The 26,390-nt window shown below is 39.7% G+C and overlaps 1 long non-coding RNA gene across 1 annotated transcript in view; it reads left to right on the top strand.

Moving 5' to 3' along the window:
* Positions 1–26,018, top strand: part of LOC148776181 (uncharacterized) — a 113,967-nt gene extending 87,949 nt beyond the window's left edge. The window contains exon 3 of the long non-coding RNA XR_016038694.1: positions 25,620–26,018. This is a non-coding gene — a long non-coding RNA (uncharacterized LOC148776181). The remainder of the gene's footprint in view (positions 1–25,619) is intronic.
* The last annotated feature ends 372 nt before the right edge of the window (positions 26,019–26,390 follow it).

Here is a 26,390-nt window from a genome sequence, read left to right as displayed (position 1 = left end):
TCTGTTTTAGAAATTATTTGTGTAAGCAGCTAGTATTTCATCAGGATATTTTCCTAAAGCAAAAACACAAGCACTACATAAGCTACAAAGGTAATGAACCCATCATCTTGTTAAATCAATATCCAAACTTGATCAGTGCTCTGTCATCAACTAGTCAAAACACAACAGTGATGACAACATCATGGCATGAACATTAACAGCAGGGTCATTTGAAGTTGGTAGCTTTGTTGAGTCTGAAAGTTATTAATTACTTCTTTTGAGGAAGTGTGAGTATTCCTATATGAAAAATATTTTATAATGAAATTTAAAATTACTATGTTACAGTTTGCAATAAACCATTAATAGGACTTGGAGAAGATCTAATCAGTAGTTAGGCTTTGTTTTACAGTTTTAACTCAATTGTAACTGAATTTAGCTTTTATTTGAGAGCTTTTCTAGTTATGTTTTGATAATCTGCACTTTTTTTTTTTTTGGTTCTCCCATATGTTAGGAACATGAGTTCCCTTTCTGTTGAAAAACAAGCCTACCAATAAAGAGTTAATTGAGTTGGCATTGGCAAGATATTTTCTCCCACTATTAATTGTTCTCTGTTTACTTTGATGCTCAAGGATTGTAGTGTTTTACAAGCATATTTTCTTAATTGTGTCACCTTGTACTATAAGTATGTCAGAGGGGAAACATTTGCAAGTGATTAGATATGGACCTGTGTGTCACCAAATGTATGAGGTACATACCCTTATAGGATATAATTGTGATCTTTTAATATGCGGCCATTGACCCAGACTTGTTATTATCTATTATAGTTTATAATAATGTATCTCTTTATGATTAAATGATGATGCCCGGCAGAACACTATGATTAGCATTTCAGTTATTTATAGATTATGTCAGAGCAGTAATAAACATAAAATGCTGTTAATGTGTGGCTAATGAAATCTGGACATGAACAAGTTTATGAATTGATATAATTCATTTGAGTGTTCTAACTGAGCCGCCGGTTCTCGTCATAATTCAAAAGCTTAGCAGGGTTCACCGATTAGGTGGTAGACTAATTTGCTACAAAAAGTCAATGGGTTTTCATCGTCTTGGGCCATCATACCCAGCATGGCTGATTGCATAAGGACTATACAAAGTAATTCTCATAAATATATTTATTAAGCTTAACGTGTTTTGTAAGGGTAGGACAGACTCAACTATTACACACCATATGTAGATCAAAAATCACAGTGTTAATTAAATATCCAAAAAGATGTATATGGAAAAAATCATGAAAGGCTACAGAATTATTTGATTATTAAAAGAGGAAAACTGGAGTGATTCAGAAACAAATGCTGATGACGGCTGTAAAACGAAGGTGCCTTTTTCTTCCCTCAGGGTGCTCGTCAAGCTCACATTAAATTCTGTTTGACCAGCAATGACTGGAAACTGCAAGCTGCATTTCTCAGGCTGTTAGTACAAGTTTTGTGTCTGGGGCTCAGTTCCAGCCACCAAAGAAAGTTTGTGCTTTGTTCTAATGATGTTGATATATCTGTTGGAAAAGGCTGTTTTTAAGACCAAATGTGAATTTCTTCTCAGAAAACAAAATCTGAAGGTGTCTTGTAGGTTCCCAGAGATCAGTCTTTATGGCTAGAAAGAGACCACTCATCTTCAGCTTATGGAAAATAGTTCCTGAGCTCTCAGGCAGCGAGGTCTATCTCCCTTGCATATAGTACTTCCACACTTGGAGAGAGTACTGCTAAGTAAATGTATCTAAAAAGTCATTTTTGAATGTTATAATGTAAAGTGAAACAATGTATCGATTTTCCAGCTTCAGCTTGAATGTAAAATATCTGGCTTCTTCACTGTGTTAGTCTGTTTAGTTTAGGCACCATTTCCATAATACCAGATCTTGCTTTTTAGTAACTCATCAAGGTTAGGAGGCAAAACTAGGACAAAGGAAAGGATGATTCAAGGTGGCAGATTTGGGGTCAGGACAGTAGTAATAATAATAATAAGTACTATTATTATCTCAACCAACACTAACCATAACAGTGGCTTTTCAGTAGTGATGATCAGTGGTTTCTGGCCATGGAATAAGTTGCCTCTGATGATGCAAACTAGCCTTGGGGATGTTCAAGTGGAGGCTGAAAAATTAGATTAATGAGAGAAATCCAGACTTGATCAGAATTTTCCAGTGTGTGTTCCATGGATAATTAGCACCTCAAGATGCTCTGTTGGAAAAAAAAAAAAAAATATATATATATATATTCCAATTACTATGGGAAAACAATCTACTTTGTGCACCTACTCCAATAATTAATCTAAAATTAATATGACTACTTAATCCATATAACAGACAAGAAATAGTTAATGGACATAGTAGATGTTCAATAATTTGTGTGTGTTTGGAATGAATGTATTCGCTAATTACAATTTCCTGGGAAGTTCTTTGTCCCTGAGATTATAGCAGTTTTAATGCAAGCCAAGCTTTTGCATATTAAATACAGTTGATTTTGTTACTTGTCCTGCAGCTGTGGCATAAGGGTAAATTTTTTATTTTATTTCTTTAAAGGAACCAGGAAAACATCCAGGAAGATGGAATCTTTTATTCTTGTTGACAGTTTTTTCACCCTAAGGATATTCTGTCCTCAGAGTATACATTTATCCTAAATCTCTGGGGGCAGCATACAAAGGCCTTCTCAGAGTTCTGTGGATGGACAAAAGGGAGTAAAGGGCTCCTTGGGGCTGCACAGCTAGGCAGAAAGGGAAGGACCAGTGAGACCTGAGATGGAGAGCACGTCATGAAGACCCAGGTGAGGGATGAGGAAGCTGGTGTTGGCTGGGAGGCCATGCTCTGCAGGTGACTTTGTCTTCTTTCATGTTATTCCTTCTGCTTAAAATCCACACCCTCCTCTTTTTCACTCTAAGCTTTTCTCTTCCTCATTTCATCTTAGGAAATACCTGTTTTCCACAAAACTAATATTACTGCTTCTGTGGAGTTCCCAAACTTGCATTCCTACCTGTAACATTATATATTTACCTCTATTGTTGACTGTTCATGTTGTATTAGAAGTATATTTATCTGTCTATAACTATTGCTTGAGTTTATCAAGGTTCTGTGTCCCGTCCTGCTTTCTGTGTGTTCCAGTGCCAATCTTTTGAGTCTGACAGCATGAAATTACCTAGAATTTTTAAAAAGTGTTTGAGATCAGAACCCATTCTTGGACAGTCAGTTCATTTCACCTGGGTAAAGACCATAACCTTGTATTTGGAAAACAAACATACAGAAAGAACATGAAACAAATACCTCCCCAGGGAACTCCTTACTTTGGCCACCTCATGCGACGAGTTGACTCACTGGAAAAGATTCTGATGCTGGGAAAGGTTGGGGGCGGGAGGAGAAGGGGACGACAGAGAATGAGATGGCTGGATGGCATCACTGACTCTGTGGACATGAGTTTGGGTGTACTCCGGGACTTGGTGATGGACAGGGAGGCCTGGCATGCTGTGATTCATGGGGTCGCAGAGAGTCGGACACGACTGAGCGACTGAACTGAACTGAACTGAACTGAAGTTGCTTCGGTCGTGTCCGACTCTGTACGACCCCATAGACAGCAGCCCACCAGGCTCCTCTGTCCCTGGGATTCTCCAGGCAAGAATACTGGAGTGGGCTGCCATTTCCTTCTCCAATGCGTGCATGCATGCTAAGTCACTTCAGTTGTGTCCGACTCCGTGTGACCCCATGGACAGCAGCCCACCAGGCTCCTCTGTCCACAGGATTCTCTAGGCAAGAATACTGGAGTGGGTTGCCATTTCCTTCTCCTGCTGCTGCTGCTAAGTCACTTCAGTCGTGTCCAACTCTGTGTGACCCCACAGACGGAAGCCCACCAGGCTCCCAGGGATGCTGTCCAATATTAATTTTAAGGCCCAGTGCCTTACCAGGAAGTATAGTCCTGCGGAGTATATGAAAACCTGGAAGGAACTGGAGCTCACCCAGTATTGAGGTTTTGCTTCTTTTCAACTGTGGATGGAAGATTTTACCAAACTCTTAAAAAAGAGATGATTGAAAAAGAAATATACCTGGGAAGGCTATACATACAGATACATATATATGGTATATGTCTGTGTATATATACTATATGTGTATGTATTATATGTAACGTTTATATGCAAACATATCTTTATTTATTGCTTGATAAAACTTTATAATGTTTACCCTAGGGTTTTGCTATGCTAAAGTAGTAAATCAGTAGAGCTAAGTTGGAAATTTCCCTAGTACCAAACTATAGATATCTACAGGACCTCAAAGGTAGTAATGACAGTTCTTGAGCTTTTTACAATATTTTGAAGAGCTTAACTACCATGACAAGGCTGCCTATGCTGACTTAAACAAGTCTGTGGCTTTTTCCAATAAAAGCAGCTTAAGGTGATGCTCCTGATTTGCTCCTGATGTTCTACATTGAAGACAGAAACATCTATACATATATGTACAGTAAATGTCTTCTCATCTGACTAGCTGGTACTGGTAGTTGTTCAATTTACTGATAAAGCTAATAAAAGAGTCATAAAAATAGTATCTATATGTAGGAAGCATTTTAACTTAGAACTTTGAATATGAGCCAAATAGTTGCAATTGCAGTCTTTTTTTGCATAAAGTATGCTAATACTCTAGCCTTTATGATCTTCAATTATAATATCTTTAAAGTAGAATAAAAATTACAGATGCTTCTCAAGAAATCTGAAAGCAGAATCCTTCAGTGTTTTTTTTTTAAATATATATATATTTTTTCATGGTGGCTTTCCCCAAAGCTAATATCATGCACATATATGTGTGTGGGGTCTTGGGGTAGTATGGGGGTAGCTTGGCTTTATCTATTTTTCTAAAACATTGAATGAAGTTTCATGAGCACAATTGATTCTTTATTTTGGCCTCATGTCTCATTAGTTTGTGGGCTATTAAAAGTGCTTTTACTCATACATAAGTACACATACAAACATATATTTGATTTACAAAATATTTAAAATTGTTTTAATGCAACTTATTTACCTGTTAGAATTTTTGAAAAAAAAAGAAGTCTTTGGCAAATAAAATTAAAATTATTTTTCAATGATTTCCTTGATTCCAAAGTTACAGTTTAAAGACACACTTTCTTAGATTTTTGAGTAGAAATGGCTGAGCAATAGGTTATGACCTGAGGGTAAAGGTGAGACTAAACTCTTCTCTAACATTCAAATTTCTGCTAGAGATATGCTGTTAATGCAGCTAATGTTACAAGAAAGGTCTTTTTCTAACTGGGATAGACAGGAATCCAGCTCTTATAAAATTATGTCTCAGTGTATGCTTCTCTTATAGTAATATTTTGCATTTATAGAATAAAATGCTTCCAACTTTTTATTAGATTCTTCATAAAATTCTTTTTTTTTCTCTTATAACATTTGTTATCAAGTCATTGAGGTCCTTTACTAAAGGTCTTTATTGAAGGTATTTTCTCTATCCTGGAATCTACTCATGAAAATGTTTCAATTCTGTGCCCTTTGCTTGAGGAATATACATTTGCCATAAGTACGGCCAAACACTGAGGTCTCCGTGGACCTTGAATTGCCTCATCTGTTACAGTTCACAAATTTTAAACTACAAACCTAGCGATTAGGCTGGGATATTACACAGATGCTTGCTCCTTGGAAGAAAGGCTATGACCAACCTAGATAGCATATTAAAAAGCAGAGACATTACTTGACCAACAAAGGTCTGTCTAGTCAAAGCTATGGTTTTTCCATTAGTCTTGTATGGATGTGAGAGTTGGACTATAAAGAAAGCTGAGCACTGAAGAACTGATGCTTTTGAACTGTGGTGTTGGACAAGACTCTTGAGAGTCCTTTGGACTGCAAGGAGATCCAACCAGTCCATCCTAAAGGAAATCAGTCCTGAATATTCATTGGAAAGATTGATGCTAAAGCTGAAACTTCAATACCTCGGCCACCTGATGCAAAGAACTGACTCATTTGAAAAGACCCTGATGCTGGGAAAGATTGAAGGCGGGAGGAGAAGGGGATGCCAGAGGATGAAATAGTTGGATGGCGTCACCGACGCGATGGACATGAGTTTGAGTAGGCTCTGGGAATTGGTGATGGACAGGGAAACCTGGCGTGTTGCAGGCCATGGGGGTCACAAAGAGTCGTACATGACTGAGCGACTGAACTGAACTGATTACACCTTAAGGGGATGTTAATGATCAGCTATTCACGTCCTCTTCATTTCCCAGCCTCTGCCTATTTAGGTAGGTTGATGTGACTCATTCTTAACCATATATCTTTTGTTGTTGTTTAGTCATTAAGTTCTGTCTGACTCTTTGTGACCCCATAGCCTGTAGCCCAACAGCCTCCTCTGTCCATGGGATTTCTTGGATAGGAATACAGGAATAGGTTGCCATTTCCTTCTCCAGGGGATCTTTCTAATCCAGGGATCAAACTTGCATCTCCTGCATTGGCAGGTGGATTCTTTACCACTGAGTTACCAGGGAAGCCCTACCCATAAGTAGGTTGAGTAAAGCAGTTAAAGGTGGGTAGACTGTCCACATTCTTGCTGTATGTCTTTCTGCCTTTCTCTGTCCTTTCTTCTGCCTTTCTTCCATCCCTCCCTCACTGTCTCCAGTGGTGTATTAGATGTGAAGGACAGTAGATGGAAGATTGCATGATAAAAGTGGCCCACATCTAGGTCACCTAGTAGAGAATGAGCCCAGTCAGAAACGGTGTATACAGGATGGGGGAGATGGAGTGTTAAGTCATTGAAATCTCAGGGGTTGTTACTACAGCATATATTAGCCTGTTCTGAATGATCTAGTGTTTCCTGTAGCATAAAGTTCATTAAAGGAACCAGAAGAATTTCAGTTTAATATGTTCTAACCTAGAACATATTTCTATAAAATGCTGTCAACTATACTGATGAATCACATCCAGCAAAAACAGTTGTGAATAGGTATTTTTGCATGTACAAAGTCTGATTATGGGTATGTGCGTGCTTTCTACGTTGCTTCAGTCATGTCTGACCCTATGAACTAGAGCCTTCCTCTGTTCATGGGATTCTCCAGGCAAGAACACTGGCATGCATTGCCATGCCCTCCTTCAGGGGATCCTCTTGACCCAGGGATTGAACCCGCTTCTCTTATGTCTCCTGCATTGGCAGGTGGGTTCTTTGCTACTAGCATCACCTGGGAAACCCTGTTGTGAGTATACAGGTAATCAAAGAAGAAATTGAAATGGGTCAGTTATAGTAGTAGGACCAACAAACAGCAGCAGAGGCCCTGGTTTCTCCCTCCTCTCCTCCTCATTCTTGATGTTTATGAGGTACCTTCTAGCTTCTGGGTATTTTCTAAAAGCTTTACTTGGAAAGTCTAAATTAATCCTCACAATAGCCCTGTTATTTAGGTAGTATTATTTCCTGCATTTTACAAATCAGGAAACTGAAGGCCAATGAGGAGCATTGCCCAAGGTCACATAGCTGGTAAGTGAGAGGATGAGATATGAAACCCAGGGACTGCCTCCAGAGCCCATGAAATTAGCGCCTTCATTGTGTTACTTAAGCCAGAGTTTCTTCAATGATGTCCACCATTGTGGGTTTGTAGATTTACATGCACAGTGCTGGGGCTTTCCAGGAGGCGCTAGTGGTAAAGAACCCACCTGCCAATGCAGGAGACATAAGAGACATGGTTTTGATCCCTGGGTTGGGAGGATCTCCTGGAGGAGGGCATGTAACCCACTCCAGTATTCTTGCCAGGAGAATCCCTTAGATAGAGGAGCCTGGAAAGCTATGGTCCTTAGGGTCAAAAATAGTTGGACATGACTGAAGCAACTTAGCACACATGCACGCGTACATAGTGCTGGGCATGCAGCCAATACTCCAAAAACAAGAAAAAAATATTGGTTAATTTCTAGATGCTGGGCTTCCAGAAGCCAGCTCATTCTGGTCTCTGAATTGATAAGGCTGAGGGTGCACTGCCTCATTCAGGACTACTGAGGCACCTGTGTTTGCAGCCCACCTTCATTTGGCTTCTTTCTTGGCCAGAAATTCTGGTGGCTCCTTAAACCCAGAGAGACACCAATTGTTCAGAGCTCCTTTGGGAGAAGAAGATTATGTGTGGATTGATTTGAAGAGCTGTGTACCACAGAGAAATGCTTGGCCTGGGGCATACAAATTATCTTAAAGTACCCTCTGGCCATCTCCAAAGCTTGAGTACCTTCCTTTGCCCTATTTGCACGATTCTGCTGATCTGACCATTTTTTATACTCTCCTTGGACCACAGGCTCTGTAAAACAAAGGAATTGGTATAAACGGCATCCAGGATGCTTTGCCAGCCGGCCAGATCATCTCTACCACCTCTACTTCTTATTCCTCCTAATATTCCTTTTCCCATGTAGTGAAGGGTATTCAACCATTGGGTTAGACAGACCTGGATTTGAATCCAAACTGTACCACTTAATAGAGGTTTGTTCCTGGGAAACTTTTTACTAAATCTCTGTAAATCTCTTCCATCCCATTTTTCTCAATTTTGAAATGAGTATAATTGCACTGATTTAGTAGAGGTTGGCCCATAATTGGTTCTCAATGAGTGGTAACTTCCTTCACCATTTACTTTCTGTCCATCTATACCTGTATCATATTACAAAGCCTAACTTTTACTGTATCTCTTCCATGAAGTCTTCTCTGATGAATTTAACCCACATCTATGATTTTTCCTCAAATTGCTTTTGCACTTATTTTCCTGTGCTCCACAAATAATCCTTCATTATATGTGACATCTGAGTTGACATCCATAATCAAATATTGTTTAGTCCTTCTTCCTTGTCTTGATTGTCCAACTGGTGTTTGGGTTAAGGGATAAGAGACTTTTTTGTCTGGCATTTCCCACAGAGCTGGGCACATGGTAGGTGGCCAGTACATATTTCTTTTAATTGTCAATTCATTTATCTTTGCTATAAACCAGCACAAGAAGATGGGGACAACTCAACAATTGCTTAATTTACTTTTGTAAGACACTGCATGGGGAAATGTGTGTGTGTGTGTGTGCTCAGTTGTGTCCAGCTCTTTGTGATCCCATGGACTGTAGCCCACTCCTAAATGGGGAAAAAGTTGAAAAAAAAAGAAATGAGTGCAAAGTAAATAGTCTAATGCAACTGAGAAACAGAAACACTGATATCCAAGAGATGGAAAAAGTATATCTTGTTTGGAAAATTAGGATGAATGATATGGTTTCCATTGCAATGGGCATGGTCTATTATTACATTCTATCCATCTCTAGTCCAACTGCTTTATCATCAAATATGAAAAACTGCTCCAAATTCCTTTGGAATTGAACTGGAGGGCCTCTGCCTTGGGTGCAAATAGGAGAGCATTCCTTCTGTCTCACTTGGAATCCAGGTACTTATTCTAATGGACCCTAATGATGTAGACCTCCCCTCACCCAACATATTTCTTTAAAAGTAAATCTTCTAATGCAAGGATATTTGTACATAAATTTGGAAGTACATGTGTTTTAATTTTTTAAAAGCTAAACAGATATGTAAAGTGGAAAAGTAAAGTGTACACTTATGAAAAAATCATCTGTAATCATTCCAGGACCCGTGCAGAGGCTTTAACATTCTTCCTTCTATGTCTGTGACCCAGCATATTAACTGTGAGCATTTGTACCCTTATCTTCTGCATCAGCCTCTGTTCGGTTACCTGTCTGTATCATTCACACTACACACATTCTTTTCCAGTGGAACATAAATCTTTTTCCTGCCTCAACAAAAAAAGTGCTTGGTGTAATCACACACCATCAGTTCCAGCCATATTTTGCCGGTTCTTTCTTTCCTTTTCTTTTTTTAAATTTTAAACTTCTCAGGATTATTAGTTTTTGTCATATTGTTCCCATGAATAATGCTTGCCTCCCCCTTGAAAATAAACCATACCTTCTTCCTTTTCTTTATTGAGTTAAGCGGGATGCAGAGGGAAGATTTGAAAAAATTTGTAGTTAAACTTACTACTTGCTTCAATAAAGTAATCTATCATGAGTCACTCTTTAACAAATTTGACATCTGTAATAAAACTTCACTTTTACATACCTCTTGATGTCAGCCCAGATCTTTTAATATTCTTAGCAAGGGAACCAAAATAATCATAGACTCTTTGTCAGTACAATTAGCATAAATGCCCTGAATAATTTGGAAACATCTACACTTTAAACTTCACTGTGGCCTACTTTGTCTTAACATTTCAAATTTTCTTTGCAGGGGAGGAAATAAGCCAGTATGTTACCCTTTTCTTGATCCTAATGTGAAATTCTCTTTCTGCATATCTAAATACATATCTGACTCAACCCCTTAGAAACCTTACCCACATCTTTATCTCATTCCCCACTCACTAGCTGGCCCATTCTGTTAAAGTTAAAAAGAATTATGAGTATAAGCCAAGAGAATGCTGAACTGCGGAAGTGTGTGATTTGAAGATGTTGGTGATAAGCATGGAGAATTACAACTACCCTCTTTAACTAGAATGTCATGTGTTTTCCTCACCACCCACAGAATCCCACTGGCAACTTAGAGGAACAGTATCTTATTTGGGTCTGTGTCTCACTGTTGCAACTGTAATTGTAATTGAGCAAGCCTATTTCATATATGAGGCAATTAATTTAAAAAATATTTAGCCCATGTACTTTGGAAAAAAAAAAACGACTCACTTTAGCAATACTAAAGAATTTTTGTAATCTCACTATTTAAGACAAAAGAGGACTAATGTGGAATCTGGAGGACAAGGCTTGTTAGGATCTGGATTACCTAAAATACAGGGGAGATAAAATTCTTTAACAATTTTCAGGATGCTTGGAGTATAGGCAGGCTTTATACAAATAAATATAAGTGCTGCTTTGCATAATAGGTAGTTATTATATAAAACCCAGTACCTAAAGTAAAGAAAAATAGCTTCAAAATAAATTTAATTATATTCACTGATTTGAGGCTGATACCATTAGGGACCACTACTCCCTTCTATAAAATTATCTCTCTTCCCTCCCTCTTCAAGTCTTATTGTGAGAAAGAGTATGCTGGACTGAATTGACAATCATTGAATCCCACAGTTTGCTTTTTCTATTTTCAGTTAGTTATTAAAAGATTTGCTAATCATTCTTGTCCCATTTATTCTATCTTTATGGAATATTCCTTGGAGTAAAAATAGGTATTTAATTCTTCATAAGAATCTTTGAATTCATAAACAAAACATTTTTAAGATCTCTCTAAAATAAGGATGCCTTTAAATTCTATCACAGCAGTACAATATTGATATTATAGTCTGTAAACAAAGTCAGCTCCATGTACCATTTAGAGTTTGGGTTATACAGGAAGCATGGGTGGTATTCAGATGTTTTCTTCTTGCTTCAAAATATAATGGTCAGCAACCATGCACTAAGAACACTGCTAGATACTTAGGGACAAAGAAAATGGTTGGAAGATACAGTTTATCCCCCATAAGAGTTTCCAGTCTGATTAGGGAGAAGACTTGGAGCACACACCAGAGGATGATCCTGCTATAGATCATACATACAAACAGAATTGGTAGGGGAATGTTCTGGTGTAAAGTAGTCAAAAGGATATTCTGGAAGAGAGAGCATGTGAACCAGGTCTTGGAGAAAGAAAAAAGGAAGCGCGGCAGGCAGGGTGGAGGGGAGCAGACTAGAGCAAAGCTATGAACAGCATAGAGGGAACAACATGTCAGCCCACACTCTTATGAATATGGGGATGGTGAAAAGAACCCTGGACTGAAAGTCAGAAGAAGTATGAAATATTTAATGTTTCTGACATTCTGCTTCTTCATCTGTAAAGTAGAATAATTATACCTACTTGGCTTATCTTATAGGGTAGTTAATGGCTCACAAATAATATTTGTGGAAGTTGTAAATCCAAGTTGTGTTCACCATTGTTGTACTTGCGATTGTGTACGTGGGGGTCAGTGTCAGAGAGAAGCAGAGGAGGACACCGAAGAAGGTCATTGCTAGTGGAGAGGAGGTCGGGTTTGCTTTAGGAGCTAGAACTAGCTGCAGGAGAACTTACATGGTACAATTAGATTTTAAAAATATTTCCTGATACTGTAATAGGTGATAATAATGAAAATTCAGTGACAGAGAAGACAGACGTAGGCTCTGCTCTCCTTGATCTTATGATCTTTTTCTTTCCAGAACTTTGACCTTATGCCAAAACTGCAGAATCTTAATCATGACCACACTATTACCTCTTTCAAAAATATCATTTTAATTATGGCCTCTTGAAGACTTAAACACATTGGGAAAAAATGACTAAATGTTAAGTCATATAAAAATGCCAGGTGCTGTGAAAATCTTCCTAAGCTTTTTATAGAGGAAAGAATAGGATAAAAATAGTTTTTGAGGAATATTACTTTGCTGTGGCTGTGAAGAATGTATTAAGTGTAGCAAAGACATTTACTGTTTCCTGAGTATCTGAGAGCTCTTCTTTATATCCCAGGCCTTTCCCAACTAGCAGTGAAGCATTACTAATTTTTGCCTGTGGGCTATGAACCGACATGTTTTTCTCTTTAGGCCAGGGGTTCCCAAACTTCGAGACCTAATGCCTGATAATCTGAGGTGGAGCTGATGTAATAATAATAGAACTAAAGCACACAGTAGATGTAATGTGCTTGAGTCATCCCGAAACCATCCCCTCTACCATCTGTGGAAAAATTGTCTTCCACAAAACCGGTCCCTGGTGCCCAAAGGTTGGGTCCGCTGTTATAAGCAATGCATTCGGGAGTCAGTGTGTGACCCTCCAGTTCTCTTTCCCTGGTTAGAGTAATCCTGGAGGCCCCTGGTTAGGATGGAGAAACCCCAGATGGAAGCAACTTGTATCTCTGAGTCACTTTGTGCTGGTCGCTGCTTTGGAAAGGTGTTAGAAACTGCAGCAGACTGTGTGTGAGCGTGAAATAAAGTCTTTTGGCTCAAACGGTGAGTCCTAGCCTGACTCTTATAGTGAATTAGGCTGGTGACAATCAGACCTGCTAAATGACAAGATTCTTCCAGAGATGAGATGATGTAGAGTTGGGAAAGGCCTTGAATGCTCTGCTATAGTTCACGGTCTGGGTGTAATGTCATTCAACCTTTCGCCCATTAATAAAAGGCTGCAGATTGAAAACCAATGAAACACATTTTTGTTAGTCTTTTCAAGGTTATATAAAAAATAAATTAAAAAAGACATAGCAAAAAACTGAGGGCTAAATCCTAATGGTGGTAGTTAGGGCCACATGATGATATTCGCTGAGGGGAGACAGAAATGTGGGATAATATCTACCCTGGGATATGCTGCTGTAGTTTTTCTCATGCTCACATTCTCTACCGATGATAGAGCAAGGCAGAAATGACTGCATATCTACTGCCATGTCTTGTGGGCTTTGTTTACTGTATGGGCAGTTTTTCAATGAAGAGAGGCATTTCAATTATTCCCAGTAGCCATGTGCCTGTTGACATCTTGATGCTGTGTAGGAATGAGTTAGTGAGCTTTAGCCTCTGGAGCTAAATACATTTTATCAGGAAACAATTTCAGCAATTGACTCTCATCTGGTCATGTTACTTATATCTTGTTATCTCTCAAGGGCTCTGTAATTAAAGCAGGTGTGTGTCCTCTTAAATTAAAGATGTGGCAACTGTAGATATTGGAGTAAGTTGTAACAGGAGACCCTAATGACTGCTGGATTCAGTAACTATAATGAAGCTGGTGGGAGTGTTTGACCAGGGAAAGTGTCAAAATAGGCAAATATTAATATATCCCCAAGTGATGGGATTAGAGGATACACCAGAACGACCCAGGAAACATTGCAAAGAAGGTCTCAAAGACCCCTTCTTTCACTGCCTCCTCCCTCCCGCCCTCCCATACTTCCTTCCGTTCTTCCTACCTTCTTTCATTCTTCCTTTGCCTTCTTCCCTCCCTCCTCCTTCTTCCTTTCTTTCTGCTTTTCCTCGTTTCCTTCCTTCCCCGCTTCCTCCCTCTCTATAAATAGACCAAAGAAGATTTTTTTAGATGCTTTTCCATTATTAAACATGACAAATAAGACAGATCTGCTTGCTTTTTTATTAGCTCATATTCTAATAATCAAATGACCCAAAACAACTTTCGTGGCAGTTTATGGAATCGAGGCGAAAGAAACACTATTGAGGTAAGAAGAAAGCAAGAAAAATAGAACAAAGAAGACACGAGAAAGAAAATCAGGAAAGGAGAGTGGTGGTATTTGTCTTGAGGCACATGGAATGGGGGATAATAAAGACTTATTCTGAATATATGTGTTTTGCAAAGGTAATCCCACATAAATAATCTTTACTGTGTTTTACTGTATTTATATATTTACTGTTAATTACTGTACTCAGTGCTCTTACATTTACTTTTTAAAATTACTTTTGTTTTTTATTTTTTAAGAGCACTTTAGGTTCATAGTGAAGTTGAGAAGGTACAGAGATTTCCCATGTACTCCCTCCCCACCATGCACAGGGCCCCCTGTTCCCCTGCCCCCACAACTTGAAGTCAACAGCTTCTACTAGTGTGGTTGATGCACTTCTTAAGACTGATGAACCTATTGATACATTGACACATCATAGTAACCTAAAGTCCACAGCTTCCATTACAGTTCACTTTTGGTGTACATTCTATGGATGGGGACAAATGTAAAATGAAATATCTGTCATTATAATATCAGTTCAGTCATTCAGTCATGTCTGACTCTTTGCAACCCCACGGACTGCAGCCTGCCAGGCCTCCCTGTCTATCACCAACTCCCGGAGTTTACTCAAACTCATGTCCGTTGAGTCGGTGATGCCATTCAGCCATCTCACCCTCTGTCATCCCCTTCTCATCCCGCCTTCAATCTTTCCCAGCATCAGGGTCTTTTCCAATGAGTCAGTTCTTCGCCTCAGGTGGCCAAAGGATTGGAGTTTCAGCTTCAGCATCAGTCCCTTCAATGAATATTCAGGACTGATCTCCTTTAGGATGGACTGGTTGGATCTCCTTGCTGTCCAAGGGACTCTCAAGAGTCTTTTCCAACACCACAGTTCAAAAGCATAAATACTTCAGCACTCAGCTGTCTTTATAGTCCAACTCTCACATCCATACATGACTACTGGAGAAGCCATAGCCTTGACTAGACAGACCTTTGTTGGCAAAGTGATGTCTCTGCTTTTTAATATGCTATCTAGGTTGGTCATAACTTTCCTTCCAAGGAGTAAGCGTCTTTTAATTTCATGGCTGTAGTCACCATCTGCAGTGATTTTGGAGCCCCCCAAAATAAAGTCTGTCACTATTTCCATTGCTTCCCCATCTATTTGCCATGAAGTGATGGGACCAGATGCCATGATCTTAGTTTTCTTAATGTCGAATTTCAAGCCAACTTTTTCAGGCTCCTCTTTCACCATCATCATCAAGAAGCTCTTTAGTTCTTCTTCGCTTATATCTGAGGTTATTGATATTTCTCCCGGCAGTCTTGATTCCAGCTTGTTCTTTATCCAGCCCAGTGTTTCTCATGATGTACTCTGCATAGAAGTTAAATAAGCAGGGTGACAATGTACAGCCTTGATGTACTCCTTTCCCAATTTAGAACCAGTCTGTTGTTCTATGTCCAGTTCTAACTGGACATTATATTATCATAGAGTGTATTTTCCCCTATTCACTTTCCCTGACCTACAACCTCCCACATCTCCTGACAACCTCTGATCCTTTTTACTGTCTCCATAGTTTTGCCTTTTCCAGAATATCATGTAATTGAAATTATAGTGTATGTGGCCATTTAAGATTAGCTTCTTTCACTTAGTAATACACATTTACATTTCCTCCATGTCTTTTCATGGCTTGATAGCTTAAACTTAGTTTTTGAGAGGAATCTTAAATGATCTCTTTAAGTGATTCTACAGCAAGAAATTTGTAGGTGCCCCCATCCTCCTTCCCTTGTTGCCCCCAGCCCCAGGAAGCAATCCCTGTGCTTGTATTTGGCTCCCTACCTCCAGCTGCCCTCAGCTTCTCTACTGCAGGGTTTTCTCCTAAGCCTTCGTATAAGGTGGAGCCATGAAAGATGGGGACCCAGAGCTCCCGGATCAGGGCGACTCAGCTGTGAACTGGATCAGAGGGTAGATGCCCCACCTTCTAATCCTGCAGAGGAACAGTTCTGAGCTTCATTTCTTCCCAGTTCCTTAGGGGTCGCAAAGGGAATAAGCCTCAGGTGCCCACAGTGATAATCAGCTTAAAACTTACCCTGACATTTCTTTCCCTCCTCTTCTGACTCATTCACCCCATTCCTTCACCCCAGCTTCCTGGACTCAGAACCAAGTAACTGCAGTTCACCAAGCTCTGGTCTGTTTTTGCTTTTAAGGCAATGGCAAGCCACTCCAGTACTCTTGCCTAGAAAATCGCATGGACAGAGGAGCCTGGTGGGCTGCAGTCCATGGGGTCGCTACTAGTCAGACGCGACTGAGCGACTTCACTTTCACTTTTCACTTTCACACATTGGAGAAGGAAATGGCAACCCACTCCAGTGTTCTTGCCTGGAGAATCCCAGGGACGGGGGAGCCTGGTCGGCTGTCGTCTATGGGGTCGCACAGAGTCGGACACGACTGAAGCGACTTAGCAGCAGCAGCAGCAGACTCCAAATTAAGATACATTATTGCCACCATAAAATGTGTTTCAAACTTGACTCCTTTATTCTTTTGATCAGATTTTCAACTGTTTGGGGAATAAGTTGTATTGAAATATGTTTACATAGACACACAGCTCCTGAAAGGATGAAAAGCAGAATCATGGGACAGTTTCTTCCCTCCTCAAAAAAATTTCACTGGTCAGGCTAGATGCTTAACTGGTGCTTTCAGGGTTATTATCGGAGGTGCTAATTGGTTAGTACACAACACAGCTTGTTATGGCATTACAAGGGGAAAATGTTAAAAGTAATGTATTATTTTTATTACCTTTTTCTCAGTCCCCACAACTATTGAAAACCATTTAACCTCTCAGTTATTAAGGATTTTTTTTTTTCCTTTAGAGATGACAAATGCCTGATGATTTCTCTGTCCTTAGGGCAAGGCTAAATCTTGGTGTGCAGCCTGAACCAAACCGATAAATATAATTATTATTTCTGTATATTTGATGATGAAAGGGTTTCAGGCTCCACAGACCGATCTTTCTGTTGCCAACTGCGTGCTGCCGAAATTTTGATTAAAGGCTCACTGAAGTAGTTTATCAGTATTTGTTTGGTTTCAGGAAGTAAAATATGTGAGCTCAATATGAATGGCAGAGTACATCCAGCGAGAGCATTTGTTTCATCAGCTTGGGAAACTCAGAATCCTTGCTGTAGATAATGTATGAGGAAGATATTTTCCCTTCTCAGATTTGCATAGTGCTCAATAGTCCTCTGATTCCAGACATATTATGTTCTGTGGTAGCTTTCCTTGCCTCCATCTTCCTCTTGCAAATGTGAATGTGCTAGAATACAGACATCATTAAAAAAAATAATAATTTAAACCCTTCAAATTCCCCTGTCTGGAAAATGTTTATACAATTTGTAACAGAGAAGCCCAAAGCACTGCTGAAGACAGCCAAAATATTTTGCTGACTTTTTGAAGGGATCGTTTCTAGGCAGGGAAAAAAAAAATATACTGATCCTGATAAAAGGGGAAAGAAGGAGTGAAAAAGCAGGTTCTGAGTTTGGTGCTTTCATAAAATAGTAAGAAAAATATATGAAGACATTCTTTGAAAAATCCTAAAATGGATGGGGATAGGCTCTGCAATGCCTTTTGGTCTCCTGAATCAAAGCAAACAAAAAAAGTTAGGGGCAACTGTAATTAGTCTACTGGTTTCTCTATGTGTGTAAGAGAAAGAGAGGGCATGACTGCAAGGTGAGGGGAGAGGCGGAGAGAGGGAGCCCAGGAAAAGGAGAGCGGAGAGGGAGGGAGAGAGAGTGTGAGACGCAGAGGAAGAAAAGAGAGGGGACATCTTGGTGAAGGAGGTGAGAAACACACACACACACACACAGCCATCATCTGTGTATTTCCAGGGTTTACTTGGATTATAGAATGGAGGCTTCATTTTTAGTGCATACTCTCCTACCCTTAAATGGAAAACTTTAATTCATACAAATAAACTTTTGATACATTGCAGCTATTTACAGCTTATGAAATTTGAACTATTTATCCTAATCAAGCCTTTTAACATTAAGAATTTTGAGTCATTTTCTCCTGATTCTCATGAACCTGAGCCTCTGTCGTGCTGTATGTACACACCATGTGCAGGAGTGATTACGAAAACAAAATAAGACAGACATCAAAGAGGGATACCTTCATTTCTTTCTGTGGAGCGAAACTGCAAGAAGCAAAGATATTCACTGTCTATTGTAACTTTAGTAGTTTTCCAAATTGCCTGCAATACAGCAAGCTCTTTGTTCAGACCTTTTAAAATAACACAAACAGAAAACATGAAGAACATTGAGAGTGAAGGCTGACAGTGTCTTTTCAGCTGATGAGACTTGAGGGGTAAAAAAAAAAAAAAAAAAAAGGTAATAATAATAAAAACAACCTGCACAATATGGATTAGAAAGAAATACCTGTCTTTACCTTTTAGATTTCGGGGCTTCTCTACATTTGTAATATAATCTTTATATTTTGAAATGGTGGTTTATGTCCTTTTCCCCCCTTTTATTTTCTTTCATTTAAAAAAAAAGCCCTTCTATGTGTGGGATAAGCACACAGTGAGGTGTATGATAAGCACTACAGTAATTTTGAAAATGTGTATTATTTGGCAAAATAGTCTATAATAATTTCAGCCCATTGTGTACGTCTGTATTTGAACACTTTTTTAAAAGTGAATTTTTGATCTGATGGACCATAATAACTTCTTCTACAGCAGATCCCTCTCAGATGCTGAGTTATTGGGCCTCCACTGCAGTTATAGTTTATTGGGTAAATAATAGTCTGACTGTACCAAGGCAAGAGTTATGGATGGGCCAATGTACATGTTGGCTGCCTATGAATCTTGCCATAGTTTCATTGAAAAGAATTACTAGAGTATACAGGCCAATGGGAAGGGCAGGATTCCCTTTGGATAATCATGGTGCTGTGCCCACTATACTCTTCAAGGTCTTTTGTTCTTCCTTTCTCATTAGAACATGACAGCAGCTCTGAGGGGTCAGTGTTGGGAGCCAATGAGAAAACTGAATTTAAGTGACTCACCGGGACCCTTGGGACTCTTCAGATGGAGAACTTGGCTGTGAAGGCGGGTCTCCCTGTGTGTGTGCAGGGCAGCTGCTTCCTTCTCCTGAGAGTCGGTAGCAGGTGTAGAGCAAGGAGTTTCAGATGTAGCATTTCACTTGGAAGTAAAAAAAGAAGATTAATATGATGTTTAAATGTCAACAGTGTTCAAGTCTGGTCATATTTTGAGATCAAAAGAGAGAAAAACCATTTTAAGAAATTAGCAGGAAGAGAGTGGTCATGTTGAAGGGAAGAATTAGTCATTTTATTTAAAAGCTGAAGTTCTAGGTTTGGAAATGCAGATGGCAAGGACCTTCACTGTAGTCATAGGTATATGGAACGAGGTGCCAGTTGAGTAATGTCACCAGGAATGTTTTTCAGCAAATGGCCAAAATTGTGTATTTCTTAAAAAAAAAAAAAACACAGATTTTCAGAACTGAGTTTATTCTAGGGACTTACATTCAGGAATTTCAAAATGTACTCCAAGGTGGCCTTATCAGAGTTGATAAATTAAGAATTTCCTAAATTCTCCTTAGTAAAAGACAAAAAGACTTCATCCTTTTTGCCTTTTACTTAGCCTGTTTGTTCTGGCTGATGGGATTATATCTCAAGTATTTTTTTTTTTTTTTGCAGTTGAAAGGTAAATATTTATTGCTACACTCTTCTATACAACTCACTCAGCTTAGCATTGTTGGATATAATAACATGAGTAAGATATTATGCCTGCTGTATTAGTTTTTATTGCTGTTTTATAAATTACCACAAATGCATCAGAGCTTAAATCAACACCCACTCATTAGCTTTTGTAGGTCAGAAGTTTAGCACACTGTGGCTGGGTTCTCTGCTCAGAGTTTCACTAGGGTAAAATCAAGCCGTCAGCTAGGTCATATTTCTGTACAGGGCCTCTGGGAAAGGACCCACTTCCAGGTCATTCTTGGTAGAATTCATTTCTTTGTGGTTGCAGGACTGAGGTCCCTATATTCTCTCTGACTTTTTGACTGAAGGCTGCTCATGATTCCTAGACACTTGCTGCATTCCTTGCCATGTAGCCCCCTCTGTCTTAAAACCAGCAATGAGAATTTCTCAGGTCTTAAATTCCCTGTGTACCTGGACACTCTGACTTTCCTTTCTAATGAAGAAAGTTTTGTGCCTTTAAAGGGCTCAGGTGATTATTTTATGCCCACCCAGATAATCTGTCTTAATGTCAACTGATTTGGGGCCTTAATTCCATTTGCAAAATCTTCACAGCAGTACTTAGATTAATGCTTGATTGAATAACTTGGAGCTGTATGTATACCAGTCACCAGGAATCATTTTATAATTTTGCCTATCTTATCTGCCTTAAGGGAGATTAAAGCCCTTCATGATGGATAAAACTAGGATGTAAAGAGATAGGATGCAGGAAGAATTCTAAGAGCTATAGAAGAGGTATAAATCAGATGTTACAGGAGTTTAAAAGCAGGAGTAATCACTTTTGCTTAAGAAAATCTAGAGAGATTTCATATAAAGAACCTGGAAGGATAGGCAGTATCTTTATTAATGGAGATGAGGATATTCCAGGCAGAGATAACAGTTCAAGCAGTGGCACAGAGATGGGAAAGAGAGCAGGTTAGGGAAAGGTTGGTTAGCAGCACTATTTGAACTGAGCATGAAATATGTTTGGAGTATTTGGGAAAGACTTCAAATGCCAGGCATATTAATTTTTTTCTAAATGGATAAGAATGGGCTACCTCTAAAAGTTATTAAATATGACATAGATGTGATGGGAACTATACTTTAGAAAGATTGGAAGCAGAACAGGAAAAAAGTTGTAGTTGGTGGGAGGTGTCTAGGAATGGTCTTTGCCAATAGCCTGCAAGGTAATGTGGACCCCAACTCTACTAGGGAGAGTGAGAATGTAGGAAAGAGAATGGTTGAATGTGATGAGGGAGAATGTAAACTTGAAAACAGGCTGGAAATATGGAGGGAAAGGAATGGGAAGCTGACTCCATTTTGAGCCAACTCTCATAAATAGAGACAGGGACATCAGGATAATTTGCTTTGGAAAGAAAATGCAGTGAGGTAGGTTATATATAGCACAGTTCAGATGCCGCCATTGTTGAGAGTGTTCTTGGACCTCAGCAATCAATAGAAGGGCTTCCCTTGTGGCTCAGCTGGTAAAGAATCTGCCTGCAATTTGGAGACCTGGGTTTAATTCCTGGGTTGGGAAGATCCCCTGGGGAAGGGAAAGGCTATGCACTCCAGTATTCTGGCCTGGAGAATTGCACGGACTGTATAGTCCATGGGGTCACAAAGAGTCAGACATGACTGAGCAACTTCCCTAATCAATAGAAAGAGGGAGCCAAGGCCATATTAGTCAAAGGGCTAGTGGAATGGAACCACCTGAGCTGTAAGGCTGCCATGAATGAACAAATACAGAATGAAAATGAATCCAGTCACAGAAGCACAAGTATGCTGATCATTGGTAGTAAAGATGCATGGGATCTTGACTTGATCATTTTGGAGAAGTCAGTGGTGATAGACATGGGATGTATAGTCTCGTCCCCAAATGGAAGCAGTTATTAAAAATTAATTAGAACAAAGGGACTCAGCCACCTCTAAGAAAACCAATGCACTATTCAGATACTATTCATATAAGTTGTCTAGTCATTTAGGCTACAGAAGCTGGAGGAGGCAACTCATAGTCCAAGGGCTTGCAGTAAGCACATTGGGAACAGGACTAATGCCTGTGCTTTGGGCTAGATTGTATTAATGCAATGATCAGCACAGTCTGTAAGATGAGGATATTACTATCATATTTACAATCAGAAGGTATAGACAAGGCTAACACTATTATTTAATATACTAATTTTCAGAGGATAATCAATCAGTTTCCTGGTAGGCAGGTGGAAATGTGGTTCCCTTAGAAAAGTGATAGTGATTCTATATTCCATCGACTTTTGAGGAAGGACAGAAATCAAAGTTTTGATGTATGAAAAAGACAGGGAGGAAATTATTATTAACTACTCTTCATTAAGCGCCCCCCCCCCCGACAAATGACTCAGACAGTAAAGAATCTGCCTGCAATGCAGGAGACCTTGGTTCAATCCCTGGGTCAGGTAGATCCCCTGGAAAAGGGAATGGCTACCCACTCCAGTATTCTTGCTGGAGAAAAAAACTGCTCATGAAGGGTCAGAGTTGTTTGCTTATTTTAAAGAATCTGGTAGCTTTATGCTTATTTGTGGATGGAGGAAAAGGAGCCAGGAGAACTACTAAAGATGAGCAGTGAGGAGTGATGGTGTGACGACTTAAAGGGGAGAGAGAAAGGGATGAGGTCAGAGCAGTGGTGAAGTTAGTGGGATTCTCTCTCTGGTGGGAGGAAGGGTTAGGTTATGAAAAAATGTAGAACACATCATCCTTAATCAGCGATGTTGTCCAGCTAAAAATCATTAATTTCTCCTTCCTAAAATCTGTTTTTGAAAGTAATTAATTGGTGAGTATGCTTATATCCTCCCATTTGTGTACTTCATATTGAGACAGATTTTCAAACTTTTCCTTGAAGTTTTCCATTGACCCATCCATGTCTATGGGACAGTGAAGGTAGGAATATCCTTGGAATATCTCAACCAGCCCATGTAGCAGAGTAAGACAAAGGGCCCGGCACCAAGTCAAGAATATCAGAATCCAAAATGTCCCACAGGAATCTATGTTAGCAGTGCCAAGCGAGGCAGGAAGAGGGGAGGTGCCAGCCAGAAGATGAAACAGAGGGTCAGCTTCCCAAGGAGACTACAGAGCTGAGGATGGAGTACCTGGGGAGGAGAGAAGGAGTCAGGAGTGAAGGGCCAGAGCAAAGCCAAAGACATAGGGAAGGAGATGTGGACCAATTGTTGGATCAGTTTAAGACAAGTGTGCAACTGCAGGACTTAACAATGAATGAAAAACATTTTTTTTCATAGTAGGACATCTAAGATGTTTCTATCAAACTACAGAAGGTCTTAAAATGGCAGGTTCTTTGAACAGTCTCCAAGCCCGTTCATGCCCCAGTCTCTCCTCCCTGGTCTTTATGGGCATCCTTGCTTATTTGTCTCAGAAGACCAGTTTTACCTCAACTTTTCCATTCAGCTTTCATTTTTGCAAGGGATAGCTTCCTAGTACTTCCTGCCAAAAGCATTCCGTTTAGGCCATAAGTGTCTGAAATCCCAACCTCTCTAGGTAAATATATTGGCATAATTATGGAATTTCTTCCAACTAGCTCTTCCAAGCAAGAGACCATGCCATCCCTTCCACCCTGTGTCTTCCAAGAGGCACTTCCTCTGTTGTTATACTTGGTGATAAAAAACTCCTTGTGCATATAACTTGTAAAGAAGATGTTCCAACCTTACCTGTCTTCCTCAAAGGGTCATTTTAACTTTTGAGTGCTTTGTACACATCTAAATTTCTTGATCTCAGGTGAACCCAGGATAATGTAATATTTTATTTGTTTTATTTAACATGTATTTCCTGAGCGCCCAGTATCTTTCCAGAGTGGTGATGGTGTGGCGATGGTGCTGCTGGTGGTGTGTGTGCCTGTGTAGGACATGGGGATCCAGGTAAAGGAAATAGTGTTTGTGAGAGCAGAGACATGGCTGGAAACATTGCACTGGGTGCACTGTGGCCCGATGACAAAATGTACGGAGGCGTGAGGATGGGCAGTTCATGGGTTGGGCAATTCATCTGACAATGTCTGTTGAAAAGGAGCTGAGCTGTTGTTCCAAGGTGCTTGGAGTGTGTTCCAAAAGCAGTGAGGGAGCCACAGGTTTTCAAGCAGGGGAGTAAATTAACTGTGACCTCTGTGAAGAGATCTGAATCTTTTTCAGCAAAGTGAGATAATCAGTAAAAGATCTTGCTGAATTAAGCTACGTTTAATGCATGTGAAGTGAATGTAAGGCAGAGGCAATATTGTGGCTGCATGGTAGTGGGGAGAAGTTGGAATCTGGAAGAATCGATGGACCACTGTGTGCATTCAGATAAGACATGGCAGAGATCATAGAAATATGGGTGACATCTGGTTTTGTCTTTGGGTTTCAGATTATTTTACAGATTTCTTTTTTTTTAATTTGATTTTAATTGAAGGAAAATTGCTTTATAGTATTGTGTTGGTTTCTGCTGTACAACCACATGAGTTGACTACAAGTATACATATATCCCCTCCCTCGGAAGCCTCCCTCTCACCTCTGCCTGCCCCACCCCCCGCCCCAACCAGGCAAGTCATCACAGAGCACCGAGCTGAGCTCCCTGGCTTCCCATTAGCTATTTTACGCATGGTGGTGTATGCGTATCATGTTACTCTCACAACTCATCCCCCCTCCTTCCCTCACTGTGTCCACAAGCCCATTCTCTATGTCTTTGCAGATTTTTTGAAATGAACATGAATTACAATTTATCGTTTTAAAAAACCTCATAGACATTATTATGAAAGAAAATAGAAATGACTGACTTTGGGAGGATTGGTAGTGAGAAAAGGACAGAGTTGAGAGATATTTTGAAAATACTGGACTTGGATGAAGAACAGACCTCCTGCCACCACATATGTACAAACCCTGTGTTAGATTTATAGTGCTGGATTTTGACTGCTGAGTTCTTTTGAGACTGTAAGGTAATCTTAGGACTCTGTGAGTGTGGGAGGCTGCAGTGGTCTCCCGAACAGACATTTGGGAAGTTGAGGTCCTCACGTAGGGAGATGAAATTCGTAGGAAGGATTGCACCCGGCTAGAAGAAGAGGAGTCTCTCTCAGATCTCGTTCTTTCATGTCAGCCCTTTATGCGAGACCACTGTGCTGGGGAATTTTGGCCACTTTTCAGGGATGGGAAGGACCACCTACCGATGGCTGCAGTTTGGGAGCTAGGAAGCCTTAGTCATTCCCAGAGGACTCTATGCTAAAATTGACTGAGCTGTATTTCATACATTAGACTATCCAGTTGCTTGTTGTTCTTGTATTTATTTCCTTTCTATTATCTTTGCTTAGTGGAATCTTGTCTCAGCTGGGCTTTGAGGAATGGAAGAGAAAGTTGTTTCCATGTTGGGCTAAACCACTTCTTGGTAACTAATTAGCATGAGTTTTCCAAGGGAGGGTGAGTCTCAGGGTTGAGTGGGAGGCTATGAGTTCCAGACAGCCTTCACTAGGGGTGATGCTCCCTCTGTTACTGTGAAAGATTGGATCTGATCTTTTTAAGGGTATCTGCATATAACTTGGTGCTTACTAAGTCGAAGGTAAAATCGGGAAAGAGAGAGGTTTTGAGTATGACTTGATATTCTGTTTGCCAAGTGAGACAACAGTTGCCATGAAGTAAAAGGCACTCCCAAAGGACAGGTTTTATGGGGAATAATTGTGTGTGACACAGACATGTAAGGGTGAGGTGTCTTTGTTCTTAGCAGGTGCGATTATCCAGGAGGCGGCTGGAATCATATGTTCTCTATGCAAAGAAAGACGTTACACACCAGGACTAGAACTCAAGAAGCCATATCCAAACAGGGGATAAGACTGCTTTTACGGCCTCAAGACATTGCTGTAAGAACAAAATCAAATGCGACAAGGATGAGGATTGATTTTGGAAGCAGAGTGAGATAATGCATGCAAAAATACCAAAATATATGTTATTATTGACAATAATAACCAAGAACTCTATTTTTTTTCTGTCTGTCACCTTCACCTTTCTGCAGTGTATTATTACTCTTCCTGCTCTCAGAAGCACTTTTAATTATGGTATTGTCTGACCTAAAGCTAAGATCTATTTGGAGAACTCCTTTGTTCTCTATTGAGAAAGTTTTAGTTTTTCCTGGGAGAGTTGTATTTAAGATGTAATGATTAAAATTGAAATATAGCACGATCTCAATCTGACTAAAATCTGGTTCAATCTTTAAAAAAAAACATTGTTCTTTAAAGTCTGATAACTTTTGGTTTCATTCAGTCAAGACTAAGGTAGCTACTTACATTGAAGGAAGGAAATAATTTATTTCAAAACACTACAAAATCCAAGAATATTACTAATACTATAAGGTTGTTTTTCCCCCACTCAGTTTATCTGGAGAAACCCTGATTTGCATATGTTTGCATCTATTTACATGTGTAATTCAAGTGACTCTCAACTCCAAGTATGTAAGATGAAATAAATTAACTCTTTGTTTTAGCCTGCTGTGATTCTT

This window comes from Moschus berezovskii, chromosome 11 (assembly GCF_049115385.1).
Source record: "Moschus berezovskii isolate FMDL1 chromosome 11, NW_MosBer_1.0, whole genome shotgun sequence".
NCBI classification, from domain to species: Eukaryota; Metazoa; Chordata; class Mammalia; order Artiodactyla; family Moschidae; genus Moschus; species Moschus berezovskii.
Note: the sequence above shows the minus strand (reverse complement) of the source record. Positions and strands in the feature narration are given on the sequence as shown.